The sequence below is a fragment of the Stenella coeruleoalba genome, assembly GCF_951394435.1.
Source record: "Stenella coeruleoalba genome assembly, chromosome: 17".
NCBI classification, from domain to species: Eukaryota; Metazoa; Chordata; class Mammalia; order Artiodactyla; family Delphinidae; genus Stenella; species Stenella coeruleoalba.
Genome location: NC_137163.1, coordinates 8170693 through 8188818, shown reverse-complemented (window position 1 = coordinate 8188818; position 18126 = coordinate 8170693). Strand labels below are relative to the sequence as shown.

The window sequence follows — 18126 nt, the reverse complement described above, 5'->3', positions numbered from 1 at the left end:
ATCTGAAACCAACACAACATTGTGAATCAACTATACTCCAATATAAAATAAAATAATTTTTAAAAAAACACCCAAAGCTCTGGGAGGGCCTTCATCAGTTCTGATGAAGAAACACTGGCGACCCTTTAGGCCCTTGTCTGCAAGCATCACCTCTGTCTCTCTCCCCTCATGAGTTTCAGCAAAATCGTATGGAGAGACAGAATAATGGGGAAGATAGGTCAAGGGAGCGACTAATGCTCACTCACCTCCTGAGAAGTCTGATTCTTCCCTTTAGATACAGCAGAAGCTGGCTGTGTTCATATTTGTGCTGTGATGGCTGACCTCCTCTCTACCTGCCCTCATGTTGCAGTCTGTGTACTGAGGTAGTGTCTCGGCCCGGGTCTAAATCCTGGCTCTTCTGCCCATTAGCTGTGTGATCCTGGATATGTAACTTAACCTCTCTGCCCAGTCTGTTTATCTATAAAATAAGGATCTCATGGAATTGCTCCACGGACTAGAGATGAAGTTTGAATGCTCCTAGCCCCATGCCTAGTGCATAGCTGGCCCTCAGGACATTCATTGTTAGCCATCTTCCACAGGCGTCTGGACAACCTGAATCCCTCATGCTGCCAGGGCTCTGATCAATGGAACCACCCAGGAAATAAGAACCAACTCCATCTACCTCTGCAAATTTCTTATCCCTCAAAGCAGGACCACCTGGAAAAGGACTGTGCCCTGAATCTAAACTCTGAGCCTGGGATGTTGATGGTGCCGAGAGGGACATGGATGGTTCTGAAGGACATACTATGAAACGCTTCACCCACGTGATGGCAAGGACCCAGGTAACAGCCCTGCCACAAAGACCCAGCCACAGTTGGGACAGAGAGAGAAGGGTTTTCCTGCCCAGACTCATCTTAAACCTTGATCAGGCAGGCTCCCCACATGGGACTAGAAGCGCAGATTTCACTGCGTGGGTTGAGGGAAATAAAAGAGGTAGCAGCTGCCCTTATTCATGCTTCTAAGACATAGTTATCTGGTTCACTGTTAAAATGTGTCTCAGTGAATGGCCTACTCAGGCTGATTGGATTAACCAGTCAGGAAGATCCAAGCAAGGTGACACTGTTCTAGAAGAATTTTTGTATTACTTTTCACAGTTAGATTTTAAAATAACCTTAAGTGTTGAGTTTTGTGTGAAGTGGGAGTGAGTTTTACGTTTTTCCGTACAGATATGCACTTGATCCAGCACCATTTATTGAAGAAGCCATTCTTTCTCTATTACTCTCTTAGTCTCTCTTTTGTTGTAGATCAAGTGTCCATATGCTGTGGTCCTGTTCCCGGACTCTATTCAGTTCCAACAGCATACTGTTTTAATGGCTAAATACTTCACATATATTATTCTTCTCTATCATCAAAATAATCACCATCGCCATCATCACCATCATCATTAACATCATCAGCACCATTACCATCAACATCATCCTCATTTTCATCATCTTGATCACTAACAGTTACTGGAGTGCTTACTATGTGCCATAGCTTCACATCTCGTTTAGTCCTCACACCAGCTCTATGTGATCAGCATTATTATAAACCTTATTTTACAGATGAAGAAATGGAAGCTCAAAGTGGGTGGGTAGCATTCCCAACATCACACATCTAGTAAGTGGCTGAGCAAGGATCGGTCCCATCTTCACGGGAACCCATGTGTGCCAGGGCTTTTTCTATTTCCCCAGAGTGCTTCCCTCAGCTACAATCTTCCCATCAATTATATGCCCCCTCTCTAGCCTAGAGGTGGCTGTTACAGGTCGTGGGACAGATGGAACCGACCCGAGTTTGCTCTATTTATGAACAACTGAATGAGTAAATTTCATCTCGGATGGGATTTTTAACCCTTGTAGAACTTTTAAAGACTGAAATTGGCCTGGGGAAGGAATTTGCAATCCAAGCGGGGCTAACCAATGATAGAGATGCCTGAAGACCTACTTAGGAGAAGCTCCCCTTCATTCTGCCACACCCCCAGCTCCTCTCCCATCCAGCATGGGGGTTTCTGACAGGTTAGAGCCAGCACTGAATGCAGGGCATGGTTCCCATGGTGCCAGGGAGTTGCCCTGACCCTGTCCCATTAGCGCAACTCACAGTTGACCTATCCATTTGCCTGGAGATGCCATGTGCTCTATTTAAGGGGTGACCTAGGAACAGAACAATTCCAGTCAGGAAAAAAAACTGGCTCTGGAAGCCTTGAGCCCTGAGAGCTGGGAGGCAGTAGGGCCCAGGGCATAGTACAGCCAAGGGGAGTAGAGTGATTGGAAGGACACTGGTGGGCCAGGAGGACTTCGCCTTCTCTGACCCCAGGATTCTGCTTATGGCTAACACAGACCTGCTGATATTTCTGCTGAGTTCCCATTCCTGTCTGAAGTCAGCAGCTGAGGGGGTGCTAACTGCATTCAGGTAACACTTCCGAAGGTAACTTCATGCCCTGCGTCAGTACTGATGAGGCACTATTAATTTGGGGACACTTTAACACCACTTCCTTGTGCCAGCTTAGCAACCTGGCTAATTAACAGAAAAGAGAAAAAGAGTAAGGGGATGATTTAAAGAGACATGGTAAAGAAAAAATAGTCCCTGCAAATGTTTTGATACAAGGCGAGAGTATGGGATTCTTTTTATGTCAGTGGAGGTAAAGCTATGAACTTGTCGATACACTTACATACAATTTTGTATATTATTATAAATCAGCGTGGTGTAGTATAAAAGAAACATGTACAGTGGCAAGTGCATGGTTTTGAAATAAGTTAGATCTGAGTTTCAAACCAGACTCTGTTCTTACTAAACCAACGTGAAGTCATTCAATCTCAAAGAAGCCCACGTTCCTCATGTATAAAATAGGGCTAATATGCCCAACACTGCAGGGTTATTCTGATTGGAGAATGCTGTATAGGATGCACTTAGAGTGGTGTTGGCCCAACAGTAAGTACCTTATAAATGGTTTATAAATGATAGTCAAGTATGAGAACTTTCCAGACTACAAAAGCATCCTGGAAGCATATGAATCCAGAGTTCTTTGGGCATACAAGTCTCCTCATTACCTCCCTGTATAAAGAACTGGCTGAACTGGAGCCTGCTGGGTCTAGGTAAAGGGTTGCTCTCCAGTGCAGGCTCACCTGGGCATCCAAACCCAGTTCCAGTTCAGCAAAGCTGATCCCAAGGAAACCAGGCTTTTAAGTCCATAATATACAGCCTGTGGAGGTTTCTGAGCAGGGCAGTGACATGAAAGGTAGAAGCTTGGAGGTCAAGGTGGGAGAGTCATTCAAACTGCTTACCACGGGCCAGGCTCTGTGCAAGCTTTGGGGGAACTACTCATGGTTAATATATAGCCCTGTTCCCAGGAGAGAAGGGAAGAACATGCAGTAATTCAGGGGTTATTATAGCAAAGGAGGCTTCCAGAGGTAAAAACCTAAATCAGCAGGTCTTGATGAAGAAGGACTAAGGAATCTTATGAGAATGTATGGTGTTAAGATGTGTGGTGATATAATAAGTAGCACCCCTGTTTTTATAGCCTCTGTTCAGATTTAAAGAGAAAGAAACAAGGAGTCTGACATAAATGGATATTCATCCGCATGGAAGGAGACAACAGGAGTGGGCAATCCATGTTCCCTCCGATAAGGAGTTTGATAGTAATTTGAAAATAAAACATTGTGACCTAATTGATCTTCAACAAGATGCATTGTCCTTATGGTGTGCAGTTAGCTTCAAGGATCACAATGTTGTCTCATGAAATAAGTAAAAATACCTTATTTTTCAAAGGTCAAAATGGAATTTTATTTCATAAAATTATCAGCTTGATTAATTGTAAGAGGCGCTATTCAATTTATTTTTGTTTTATTTATCTTCGGCTGTTGTCTACCCAATAAGCATTCACCCCTTCTTCCTGTCTAACAGAACCCTGATTTTCTCTGGTGTAAAACAGTGCACAGTTAAAACATAATGGATCTCTAGCCATTGCAGCAAGCAGTGGCCATGTGTCCCAATCTTGGCCAATGAGATACAAGTGGGAACCATGGTGCAAGGTCTGGTGTGTGGTGAGCACGTTCTTCACACTTTTGACCTCTTCTCATTTTTCTTTCTCCTTCCATCTGGAATAAAGATGTGATACTCGAAGATGCAGCAGTCATTTCATCACCGTGAAGATGAAAAGTGCATGCTAAGGATGGTGGGATAGGAAGACAGAAAAATGAAGCGTTTTATCAGACCAGCCCCAATTTGCCTAACTCCAGACTCCAAGGACCTCCTGTTTCTTAAGCCATTGTGTGTTGGGTTTTCTGTTACTTGTAGCCAAATGCATTTCCAATTGGCATAATTTTGGAATTTTAGATGACATTAAAGGCATGTGCTTTTACAGTTTAACTTACACAGCATAGGTTAAGAAAAGGTGATAAGCCACTGATGGACACAGAGCCAATGAGGCAGAGATAAAAAGATGAGTGGACAGTACTTGGTGACCAAGTATACAGAGGCAGTGACCATTTTCAAAACACAAGTTGGTACACAAATTCTGACAAACGATCTGACTGGGAAAGAGAGTATTTGAAACCTCATGGAATATGAGAGAATGCAAACCTGTGAGCATATTCAAGCCTTTGAGGAAAGCAGAGGAGGAAGAAGGCAATGATTCAAATCCGAGCTCTGCCACTTACTGTAGTGTACTTGAGTGTGTTGCTTAACCAACCTGGACTCGGTTTCCTTCTCTGTAAAATGGGGCCATGAAGTAAGTAGAAGGTGTGTAGGAACTCCTACAAAACCTAAAGGTTTCTTAAAGACAGCTAACCTGGCGGGGGAAAAATCCACATCCTGGTCCATGTGAAGTAACCTCAAGACCCGGCAGACCATGTCTGCGCAACCAGCTGTGGCTGCCTACCCAAGAATGTGGCTGAACAAAGATGGCCTTTGCTATGGCTACTAACTTACTTTACTCTCAGAACATCTGAATGAAATAGATGCAGTCATCCTCATTTTATAAAGAAGGAAACGGGGCTTCAGAGTACCTACTAACTGGCCTGAGTTCATGGTGCTGGACCAAGGCCGAGGAGAATGCTATCTAATCCTCGTTCAGCTTTGTTCCCTAGGCATTCATGCCATCTGCCAGATTTGGTAGAGATTTCTAGTCTTTATTTTATAGCAGGACTCTGATTTTAGCTGGTAGATTTTCATGCAGAACTAACACTCCATTTCCAGCCTGCCTTGGATCTCAGAGTCATCGTTATCTAAGCCTTGGCCAATGAGAAGTAGACGTATGTAGGAACTACAAGAAAGTTTCTTAAAGACAGCTAATTTTGAAAACGTACTTTTTCCCTTTGTCCAGCTAGACCATGGATGTGATGGTTGGAGCTCCAGCAACCTTCTCAGGCCCTGAGGTAATATCAACTAGTGATACCGTGTGCTCAAATGGAGGAGCAGAAAGAAGACTGTTGCTTAATGACACCATGAAATCTCCATACTAGCCCTGGATTCCCTACCTCTGGACTCTTATTCAACAGGCAGAAATAAACATTGCCCTTACTTTATCCACTTTTTTCCTTTTATTTTCTGTTATATGCAGCTAGATGAATCCTAACATAGCAAAAATCTTAACTACTATAAGTCATCTATCATGTAGTGCTGTTGAATTATAAGCCTAGTTTGAGGCAGTGGTCCCCACACTGACAGCTTTGGTCAAGTCCAAGGAATAGCTGGAGAGTGGGCTAAGGTGCAAGGCCTATGTTGAGATCCAGTGGGGTCTTTACAACCTCACGGTGATTTTTTCTGTTCTCCTACTGGGACAGGAAATTGTAGCATACGGGAAAGAGCTTGGGCTTGGAGTCAAGTCTAAATCCTAAATCCAACTGCCAACCAACCTCTTATTAGCTGTGTGGCTTTGTGCAGGTGTCCTAGCCTCTCTGAGCCTCAGTTCATTCATCTGTGCAACAGAGCTTGTACATTATTTCTACCTCATTAGTGCTGTATGAGGAATAAACAGATGCTGAGTGTGAAAGGACCTAGTCTAGTTTTACAACATAATAGGGGCTCAGTTATCTGTTGAATTCAACATTGCTGAATTTGAGAGAATTTTACATATATAAAATTGTACATACATAATATTTATTATATATATTTATATAAAATTAAATATCTGTATGCATTATATATGTGAGATTAATATATTTTATACATATATATAGAGAGAGAGAGAAAGAGAGAGAGAGAACTCTTGGTGAATATGTTTGCTATTTGCTTCCATGTATTCTTTTATTTTTTTTTGATAAAGACAATTTATTAACTGTATAACTAAGTAAAGTAGTGATTTAGTTTAGATTTAGATTGAATTTTAATTTAGATTTTGTTTGCCTTTCACTTTAAGTGGGTTCAAAAAGCAGGGACAACCCCAGCAGGCTGCATACCCCACGTGCTATCTGCCACGTCTGGCATCTTCTCAGACATCTTGAAATCGCATCGCTTGCCTGCTTCTTTCTCTCCCTTCTCTCTCAACTTCCTTCCTTCAACAACCATCTCAAATGTTCATATCATGAACCAGGCACTGAAGGATGGAGAAGAAAAAATGGCTCTTGAATGAATCTTGAGACCTTTGTTCTTTGATGAGGGACACCGAGTTCCTGCCTCTGACTGCTGTCCCCAGGTCCTAATGCCGGGCCTGGAGAGCTGCTATGGATGCAGACAGTTCTTTTTAGAGCTTCCACAACTTCCTGTCCACTGGAATGTAAGTCTTCAAGGAAAGAGATTTTTTATTGGTCACCGGTGTAGCCCCAAGGGCCAAGAACAGTGCTTACTCACAGTAAATATTCCTCATATTTTTGGGGAAAAAAAATTGTGACCACCAGTCTGAATCCATCTGTTTCTAGTTGGGTGAATTATTTCTCAAACTCCCTCAAAGCCATATGAAAGTAAGAAACTAATACTGACTTATCACCTTCCCTTCTCCCCCAACTTAGAGAATAACCCTTACTGAAGAGAGTTAATCATGTTCTTCTACTCATTACACATCGTTCATGCAAAGCCTCTGCATGGCTTGTTTTATTTACATACATAAGAATTTATAGGTATGTATTTGTGTTATTTTCTCCATCACTCCACATCCCCACACCCATTCCACTCTTCCATGACATTCAAGTTAGTCTATTTAGTTTATGACCTTCGAACCATCTTCCATACAATTACTTTGGTATACGTGTGTCCTTTAAAAAATTGTGTTTCATTGAGTGTGTGTTGTTTTAAGTTTACAAAGATTTTATTGTGCTTTACCTTTCATGCTATTTCTTATTTTTTCCACTGGATACTATTTTTCAAGATCCAATCATGTTTCTGCCTGTACATCTGGTTCATGTCATCTGACCCCTGAAAACAATGGCATTTAAAACACAGTCATCATTTTATTCATCCATTTCCCTGAACATTGGATACAGAGTTCCCTCCAACTCTTTGCTATGAGAAACATTCTTCTGTTGACCCAGGCTTGAGTTTTGCTGAGATACGTGTTTCAGGAATGACCTCCTATGTGATGGGTCAGGCACCCAAGGGATACCAACTGTTGCGTGATTTGAACATCACCTTTCCCACACTTACGTAAAGCCACCAAGAACTGCACACAGGTTTCCAGAGGGGAAAAGTGCTCCTGTTTCTCCACATCTTACCAGAACTTAATGACAAGTTTTAGAGTCTCCTTGTTTAATTGGTTTTTTCTGATTGCTGGTGAAATTTACTTATTAGCACTTAGAGTTCGCCTTCTGTCAGTCCTTTTTCTCTGATCTGCGTTGAGTTCCTCATGCGTATTAGATACTAACTTTTTGTGGTTTTAGACTTTTGCAAATAATTTTTGATATGAGGGGTCTTGTTCAAAACATCCTTCCCCATCCTGAGATCCTAAACATATTAACTTAAAGTTTTTCTATCAGCTTCAGAGAATTCTTTCATATTTACCTTTGTAATCCATTTAGAGTTTATTTTTGCTTATGATGGAAAGTAGAGATTCTTATTTTTCTCCTTCCTGACAGTATTAGGGCTGTGGAAGTTGTAGGAAGCTGATAATAATGCAAATTGTGTCAGGTGGGCTACAATTTATCACTGCCATATGGATAGACTGATTTCGTAAATTCATTTCAGCATTCCTTACGCCTGTGTGCTAATGATTCTGTATTCTCCTTTGAACTAGTTGTAACATCATATTGGTCCACTCGATGAGTTAAAAATCTTTGACATTTACTTATTTCTATTTATGGGAGAGTTATAATTTTATCTTTTTCTCGAAAAAATTGTCTTTCAACAAAAGCTAAAACTTTCTTTTAAACATCACTTTTCTTTTAAACATTGCTTTCAGATTTTGACATATGATGCTTTCATTGTCATCTAAACTCAATAATTTTATTTATTTCATTTTTTTTAACCCAACAATCATTTAGTAGTCTTTTTTATAGACGAAGAAAGCATAGTGTTAGCTATACTTTTCTAACTTTATTGCATGTGATCAAATAGGCTTCATTTATATATTTATGCCATCTCATTTTACAGAATTTTTAGGTATATTATAATGGCATATGACATGTAATACAATAGAAAAATGTAAATGGAAACTTAGATCATGGGAAAATATATTATGAAGCAGATCTCGGTGTGTATTTACCTTGAAGCAGCTGCATGCATCACTGTGGTCCAGGCATATCTGGGCACGTCTAGGAAAATGGTAAGTGGCTGAAAAGAAGTCTCATCATGGGGCAGGGAAGAAAACAGGATGGAGGAGTATGTTGGCTGTGCTCCTAAGCCACTGAGAGGTTTGATGACTTGCCTGGAAGCCTTGCAAGACTTGGCATATAGTCACAGCCACAGCTATGATTTATTACAGCAAAAGGATACAAAGCAAAATCAGCAAAGGGAAAAGGCACATGGGGCAGAGTCTGGAGGAAACCAGACACAGCTTCCAGAACCCCCTCCCAGTGGAGCCACACAGGATACACTTAATTCCCCCAGCAACGACTTGTGGTGGTTGTGAAATGTTGTCCACCAGGGGTGCTGACCGGAGACTCAGGAGTCAAGGTTTTATTGTCTACCTCTGCCTGGCAGGTACCAAGATCCCAGACTCCGCAGAGGAAAGCAGTGTTCAGCACACACCACATTGTTTGCATGAACTGCTTAAGCACTGGGAGCCTCCCTTATCACTTAGGGGACGGTGGGAACACTCCTGAAATCCAAGGTCCCAGGTGCCAACCAACAGCCAATCTTGTAAGCAGGCCTTTCTAAGGACAGCAGTCTCAGGCCTGCTGTGTTAACTCTTTCCACACAAGGAGCCTCTTGGGAGAGAAAGTGACCTGATGGGAGGAGGGATTGGCTTGAGGGCCTGTCGCAGAACCAGACTAACTTTCTGAGGAGGGAGGGTGGGTTCAGAGTGCAGCGTGGTGACTATTGCCAGCTCGGTCTTTAGCAGAGCCTGGGGAAACTGGCTGAGTCCTAGGGAGAGACAGGGCTTTGCCTAGTGCAGCCTACTTAAATAAAAATCCTAGGAATTCAAGAGAAGAAATTTGAGCTGAACGTTGCCAGGTGAGGGAGGGCAGCTCTGTTGGTTACCAGAGACCAGGTTATGAAAACAATCTTGTGAGTGAAAAATGTTGCCGCCATATCTGTAAACAAAGGACGTTGCCGCCACCAAGCCACTGCAGCCACCCGCCCTCCACCCCGAAGGTGAGCCCTGAGAGAACTCAGGATGAGAAAAAGAACAGGATACTGGCCCTAGCTAGCTAAGGTGCACATCAAAGGAATGATTTCAATGAGCCCAGACTCTTACATCTTCCCATTAACTTGAAATTTCTGTTTCTTTAACAGTACTACCAGGCCTTTGTTGCAAAACCCCTATGTATCCTGGTTCCACGCCTACCTCTTTGGAGCAGTCCCTCAGAGCCATCGGAGAGGCTGTCTTCCAGGCTTGAAGTCCTCAGAAAGACTGCCAAATAAAACACACTTCTCAACTTTTAGTCTGTGCGTTTCTTTTTTCAGTTGACAATCTCTAAACAAAATAAGACCAGGGTTGTTTACAAGAAATGAGGCCAGAGTTATGTTCCCAGAAAGAGTATGACCATCACAGGGAATCCAAATGAGGGTTTGGGGGAAAGACTTTTCATGGTGGGTTTTCTTTTTCACCTCTGAGCGGAAGAGCCCCCTACCCCCTGCCTTGGTCTAAGGGGTGGCACTTACACTGAGGGATCATTCACCAAGTCTCGCAGAATCAACCTACAGTGACACAGAGTCTACCCTTTCCTCCAAGGTTCCCTGGACGGTGGAAGTGACACAATTTTTAAGACAGAAGAGATTTGGAATTTGATCATTTCAATAGAGAGGTCTGGTATTTCCAAGGAAATGGGCAGTTGGGGCCATGCGGGGTAAAATGGTTCTGGCCACCAGTTACAATGTGTGGAAGGGCTTTTCCCCATACCACCAAGCAGTTCTCCGGCACCAGCTGGGTGTCTTACACATCAACCCAATTCTGACACTGTCTACCTGGAGAGAGCATCATATTCCACAAGTTAAGGGCTCAGTCCTGCAAGAATGCTCACTCTCCACACCCCCACCCCACTTCAGATGCCATCGCTAGACCAGGTTGTCACCTGGGCTTCTGACCAACTGGCTGTAAACTGGAGTTTCCAATGGCCCCCTCCTTAGGTTCGATTAATTTGCTAGAGCGGCTTACAGAGCTCGAGAAACATTTGACTTACCAGATAGCCGGTTTATTATGAAAGGATATAACTCAGGAACAGCCAGATGGAGGAGATGCACCGGGCAAGGTATGGGGGAAGGGCACCGAGTTTCCACGCTCTCTGAGCCCACCACTCTCCTCAAGTCTCGATGGCTTCATCAACCCAGAAGCTCTCTGAACCCTGTCCTTTGGGTTTTTATGAAGGCTTCATTACATAGGCACGATTGATGAAATCATTGGCCATTGATGATGGATTCAACCTCCAGCCCCTCTCCCCATCCTGGAGGTGGGTGGGGAGATGGGACTGAAGATGCCAACCTCGAATCACGTGGATGGATCTCCTGGCAACCAACCCCCATCCTTTCCTAACCTAGGGGCTTTCCAAAAGCCGTCTCTTTAACATAACAAAAGACACTTTCATTGCTTTCTGCACTGAGGAAATTCCAAGGGTTTTAGGGGCTCTGTGCCAGTAAAGGGGACAAAGAATACATAGAATTCTTATCAATCATAATATCACATTGGGGCAGACGGTTAATAAGACAGAACATGAGAAGGGAGAGGAATGGAAAAGGGGATTATGGGAAGAGCATATACATAGAGCACATCTCTCCAGTCATAGAACTTGATGCCTTGCCCCTAGAATGACAGGGAAGGGTTGGGATGAGGCCCAGTTCTTCACTAACTGGTGCAGTGCTGGGTCCATCACCTGAATGCCTGCATGAGAATTCCTTCAACGTTCTTTGAGACCCAGCTTGTGTTCTAAGTCTGAGGAGGGACAGGCCCAGGGGCAGAGGTGGCTGCATCATTGGTACCCTCCTTGGGCACTACTTGCTGGGTGTCTACCTACAGATGAAGACACACTAGAGAGGAAAAAGGTATTGTCAATCCACCCTCACAACACAGGGTGGGAAGAAGGGCTTCAACTAATGCAGAAGTACAGACGTACCTTGGAGAGACTGAGGGTTCAGTTCCAAACCATCACAATAAAGCCAGTATTGCAATGAAGCGAGTCATATGAATTTTTTGGCCTCCCAGTGCACGTAAAATTTATGTTTACACTATACTGTAGTCTATTAAGTGTGCAATAGCATTACGTCTGAAAAATGTACATACCTTAATTAAAAAATACTTTATTGCTAAAAAGCGCTAAGCATCATCTGAGCCTTCAGCGAGTTATAATTTTGCTGGTGGAGGGTCTTGCTTCGATGTTGATGGCTGCTGAAAACTGGGGGGACTGTGGCAATTTCTTAAAATAAGATGACAAGGGCTTCCCTGGTGGCACAGTGGTTGAGAGTCCGCCTGCCAATGCAGGGGACACGGGTTCGTGCCCTGGTCCAGGAAGATCCCACATGCCGCAGAGCGGCTGGGCCCGTGAGCCATGGCCGCTGAGCCTGCACATCCGGAGTCTGTGCTCCGTAACAGGTGAGGCCACAACAGTGAGAGGCCCGCGTACCGCAAAAAAAAAAAAGATGACAAGAAGTCTGTCCCATCTATTGACTCTACCTTTTACAAACCTTTTCTCTGTATCATGCAATGCTGTTTCATAACATTTTACCCACAGTAGAACTTCTTTCACATTTGGAGTCAATTCTCTCAAATCCTGCTGCTTCTTTATCCACTTAAGTTTATGTAATATTCTAAATCCTTTGTTGTCATTTCAAAACTCTTCACAGCACCTTCACCAGGAGTAGATTCCATCTAAAGAAACCACTTTATTTATCCATAAGAAGTAACTCTTCATCTGTTAAAGTTTTATCGTGAGATTGCAGCAATTCAGTCACATCTTCAGGTTCCACTCCTAATTCAAGTTCTGTTCCTATTTCCACTGCATCTGCAGTTAACTCCTCTGCTGAAGGCTTAAGCCCCTCCAAGTCATCCATGAGGGTTGGAAGCAACTTCTTTTAAACTCCTGCTAATGTTGATATTTGACCTCTTCTGGTGAATTACGAATGTTCTTAACAGCATCTAGAATAGTGATTCCTGTCCAGAAGGTTTTCAATATACTTTACCCAGATCCATCAGAGAAATCACTGTCTATGACAGCCATAGCCTTACAAAATGTATTTCTTAAATAATAAGACTTGAAATTCAAAATTACTCCTTAATTCGTGGGCTGCAGAATAGATGTTGTGTTAGCAGGCGTGAAAACAGCATGAATCTCCTTGTACATCTCCATCAGAGCTCTTGGGTGACCAGGTGCATTTCAATAAGCAGTAATATTTTGAGAGGAATATTTTTTGTCTGAGCAGTAGGTCTCAACAGTGGGCTTAAAATATTCAGTAAACCATGTTGTAAACAGATGTGCTGTCATTTGGCTTTGTTGTTCTATTTATACAACACAGGCAGAGTAGATTTAGCATAATTCTTAAGGGCCTGAGGATTTTCAGAATGGTAAATGAGCATTGGCTTCAACTTAAAGCCACCAGCTGCATTAACCCCTAACAAGAGAGTCAGCCTGTCCTTTGAATCTTTGAAGCCAGGCATTGACTTCTCCTCTCCAGCTATAAAATTCGTAAATGACGGCTTCTCCCAGTATAAGGCTGTTTCATCTGCACTGAACAACCTGTTGCTTAGAGTAGCCACCTTTCATCAATTACCTTCACTAGATCTTCTGGATAACTTGCTGCAGCTTCTACATTAGCACTTGCTGCTTCACCTTGTACTTTTACGTTATGAAGATGGCTTCTTTCCTCCTGCCTTATGAACCAGCCTCTGCTCACTTCAAACTTTTCTTAGGCAGCTTCCTCACCTCTCTCAGCCTTCATAGAACTGAAGAGAGTTAGGGCCTTGCTCTGGATTAGGCTTTGGCTTAAGGGAATGTTGTGGCTGCTTTGATCTAAGCAGACTGCTAGAATCTTCCTATCAGCAATAAGGCGATTTTGCTTTCTTATCATTCCGGTGTTCACTGGAGGAGTGCTTTGAATTACCTTCAAGAACTTTCCTTTTGCGTTCACAACTTGGCTGTCTGGCTCAAGACGCCTGGCTTTCAACCTACCTCAGCTTTCGACATGCCTTCTTCGCTAAGCTTAATTATTTTTAGTTTTTGATTTAAAGTAAGAGATGTGAGACTCTTCCTTTCAAACTTGAACACTTAGAGGCCATTGTAAGTTATCAACTGGCCTAATTTCAATCTCTCTGTGTCTCAGGGAACAGGGAGGCCTGAAGAGAGAGAGGGAGCAGTCAGAACACACAGCATTTATCTTATCGGTTAAGTTTGCTTATATAGGCATAGTTCATGGCACCGCAAAACGATTACAGTGGTAACATCAAAGATCACTGATCACAGATCACCATAACAAATATAACAATAATGAAAAATAACCTTGAAATATTTCAAGAATCACCAAAATGTGACAGAGGGACACAAGGTGAGCAAATGCTGTTGAAAAAATGCTGCTGATAGACTTTCTTGATGCAGAGTTGCCACCAACCTCAATTTGTTAAAGAAATAAAATAAAATAAAATAAAAAAGGCAATATCTGCAAAGCACAATAAAATGAAGTGCAATAAAACGTGGTGTGCCTGGAATTTATTCTCTAAAGGCTTGGGGTCCAGTAGGAACTGCTCTGGGTCCCCTTCTAGTAAAGGGTCACAGGCAGCCCTTGGAGGTGCTCTTGTAGTCAGGGCCCTGAGGCATGGGTGGAGATCACAGGGAAGCAGCAGAGACCGGAGCTCAGAGGAGAGGAGGTCCCCAGAAGGTGGAATCTCACTGGGAAAAGGAGCCCTGGAACCGTGAGTGATTCCCCAGAAATGCCTGGAACACAAGCTGTAGCTCCTTCCTTGGTAGGTGGGGCGAGAGCCAGTGATCTCACCCTGAGAACCCACCTACAGAGCCCCTGGAAAGTCTGGGTTGTATGAGCTAGAATGCAAAGATAATACCAGAAAAAAAATTAACTTGTGGAGAGGCAAATGCAGTATCAGTGCTTCTCTCGAAGAAATACGGCCAAAGGGAATTTTTAAAAAATTCTCTTCTATTTTTATGTGCACAACTTAAGGAACATTAAATGGGATTCAGTTCATAACTATGAACAGGCCTCTCAGATTGCCTCCAAGGATCTTTATTTGCTTTTGCATTGATTTGTAAATATTTTTATTTATAGAACCCTCCAAAAAAAGGAGAGGTGGGCAGTGGTATACGTTATAAAAATGATCCTGAGGTAGAATTAAACACGCCTCTCCCCCCTGCATTGCCCACATCTTTTATTCATACAACAACAGAAGAAACACCTCCTCTTTCCTTGGGGGCAGGAAATGTTGCCTGAAAGAACTTGAGTTCCAAGGAGGAGAAAGGGTGGGTGGTAGACTGCATTTTCCTAAGGTCCCCTAACAATATCTCTTTCTTCATAGGCTCTTGTAGAACCCAGCCACTCCTCCAGCAAGATGGAGAGACTGAATCTTCTCCTTGAACCTGGACAGGCCTTTGGGGTGGCCCTGATCAATAGGGTGTGGCAGAAGAGAGCTGAGTCACTTCCAAAACTAAATCACAGAAATGTCAGGCATTTCATCATCGTTCTCCTAGAGGCTCAGTCTTGGAACCTCGCTGCTGTGCTCTGAGGAAGCCTAGACCTCATAGACACATGCAGGTGTTCTGGCTGTCAGCCCAGCTGAGGTCCTGGTCAAAAGCCAGCCTCAACTGCCAAAAGTGTGAGTGAAGACACCTCCAGGTTCATCGAGCCTCCAGATGTCAAGTTATCCATGGCCTTTGGGTCTTCCAAGTTGAGGTTCCAGACGTGAGAGAGAAAAGACAAACTGTCCCCGATGTGTTGGTCTGTATTTCTGACTTACAGAAGCTGTGAGCATAATAAAATGGTTGTTTTGTCGCCCCAGGCATGGAATGGTTATGTTGTGTACGGTAACCAGAATGGACACTCTATTTTTTTTCCTTTGGTGGTGGAAGTCAGCAGACTCAACACAGTGTTCCATGACCCTGAGTGCCGAGGGGTGAGCTTGTGCTCACCGAGGTCAGTGATTTCTTCCCCTGCAGGACCGTGGGTTTCTTTCCCAGCACAGATGATGCAGTATGATGGCCCTTCATGTTGGATTCAATTTCCCTCTGAAGACTCTCCATTTGTTTATAATTATCCCAACAACTGATGCTCTTAGCGGGAGATAGGGGCCTTGTGCACTTGGTCCTGCTTTCCCCTCCCTGAGTAGGCCTCCACTCTGCCCCTGGGTTTTGGTAACACCACCCTGTTCCCATCCAATCCCGAGAGGGCTCACCGGAGCCCTTGGACCCAGCACATCACCAACCCCAGTTCAGTGATGACAGAGTCAGTGTGTATATAACCCCCGTGTGGCTCTCAGGAATGGTGACCACTGCAGAGTAGCGGGCAGGTTGGGTGCCCGAGGGGACATGGTGGGAGATGTGAGCTCACAGCAGTGGGGACCTGGATCTGATAGGCTCAGGCTTTTCCCCCAGGCAGCAGTCGCGGGGTGTGCGGGACGTGCCGACACAGCAGATGACAGGAGATCGCATGCAGACGGCAACCATGGGTTTGAAGAAGACTAGAAAAGCTCTTTTTGAGGGAGAATTGACAGGACTGAGTTACCAACTGAATGTTGAACATTGGAAGCAGTCATGGTGTTTTCTCAACTGGGTAATTGGAAAATGAATCCGTGAAACAAAAGTCAGAAGATAAGAAGCAGAATAAGGTGAAGTGGCAGGAAAAGGCAAGAGAAGACAATGAACTGAAGGATGGTCCAAGAGAAGAGTCAGGTGAGCTTGAGAAATGCACCTGAGCTCTGAGATGGAGATTTCAGGGGCATCAGCCTAGAGCCGGCAGCACAAGCCACGGGATGGGCCCAAGTGTCCCGGGAGAGGGAGAGTGTGAACGTGGAGGAGAGGATGTGACAAAGGGGTCACCTGGCTACCGGCCTGATGTGATGGCCGGAGGAGCCATAGGTCGCTCAGCAGAAAGAGGACAAGAACCGGGAGAACGGGTTCTCGGGGGAGAGACTTCTCTGGCACCCGATGTGCTCCTTACACTTAGTAGGTGCTCAGGAAATGTGTACGGATTGAAGAGACCCATAAGCATGGCTAACCGAGGCTCAAGGAAAACACCAGACCCAAGGGAAGGAGCAAAGTCAGGGAGCAGACGTGTAAAAGAGCATCTAGTTTGAGCTGAGGTTTGAGAGCAGCAGATGCCTTGGCCTGACATGCGTCAACTGGAGACGCGGCAGCACTTTCCCTCCAATGTGTCAGGCAAGCTGTGACAGGCTGCGAACCTTGGCTGCTGTACATGGTGCGTGGAACCCCAGCTGTCAGGCAGAGGGCAGCCTTCCCGGGAGTGGGTGGGGAGCAGGGCACTGTCCCCGCGGCCTGGGCCTGGTGCAGCTCTCACACCTCCCATCAAGGTCACGGTTGGCAGCTTCCTCTTGACATTCGCAGGCCACTCACACGCAGGGGGTTCCTGCTGCAAAGCTCGTCCTGATGGCTGGGGGCAGGATGCAGAGACGCGAATGGCTGGGCTGGGGACGGTGGGACATCACGGCCAGTGATAGAGAAGGGCCAGTTCATGCTGCTCAAGAAAAACCCCAGCAACGAAAGCAGGAGAAAAAAAACGCAGGGGCTGGCGTGCTTGGGTACTGGGGACAGAGGATGACATCACACCCTGTGCGATGTCCTTTCTGCTGGGGACTGAGAGCCGGGAGGGAAGGCCACTCCTGTCCCTGCTGGAGCTGATGTGGGGACTTAGGCAGTGAGCCTTCTCAGAGTAAGAGACGAGCAGAGGCACAGGGAGAGGAGAGTGACACAGGGAGAATTTGGACAAAGCAGCCCGGGCTCCGGATTCTGGGATCACGCGTTATTAGTATAAACTTAATGTTGAATGCTCACCTGCAGCTCTGATCAAAACATGGTATAGTTTCCCCTTTCTTCAGTGTGGGTGATCCTTCCCTGGCCCTGGATGAAGATTTAAGCAGACCCAATGGTATTTTCTTGTATTCTTGGGTAACAGATGACCCTTCAGCCATTTGAATCATATTCTCAGTCTCCGTTCAGTAATGTCCCCTATCACAGTCCAAACCCCGGCATTACATCTTCTCCTCCCCCTCCCCTGCCCCACCTCAGGCTGCTTAGGTTGGAAACCAGTAGCTGACAATATGGCTGTTCTCTTATCCTGCCCCGCTGCCCCCCACCCCCCCCAACCACCGCTGGATCCGAGACCTAGCTCCATCCGGGAGGAGTCAGGGTTAGAGAAGCGTGAGGGAAGACGGGCAAAGGGGAGTGTGCCTCCCTCCATCCTGCTGTGTGCCCTGGAGCCTGACCCCTGGGACCTGACCAATAGGCTCCCTCGGCCCCAGCCTCCAGTTGGGTTTGGCCAGTGGGAAGCTCTAGCCAGGGATGGGGGGAAGCAGGAGAGTAAGGTCAAGATGTTTATTCCCCTGCTCCCTCCCTGCTGGCTGCATCCCTGCAACAA

The 18126-nt window shown here is 44.8% G+C and overlaps 1 protein-coding gene across 1 annotated transcript in view; it reads right to left on the bottom strand.

The window, feature by feature from the left end:
- Positions 1-17118: 17118 nt before the first annotated feature.
- The window catches only part of DNAAF11 (dynein axonemal assembly factor 11), a 75593-nt gene continuing 74585 nt past the window's right edge, over positions 17119-18126 (bottom strand). The window contains exons 13-14 of the transcript XR_013824670.1: positions 17544-17609; positions 17119-17142 (exon numbers count right to left, since the gene is read on the bottom strand). The gene's annotated coding sequence lies outside the window, so the exon portion shown is untranslated. The remainder of the gene's footprint in view (positions 17143-17543; positions 17610-18126) is intronic.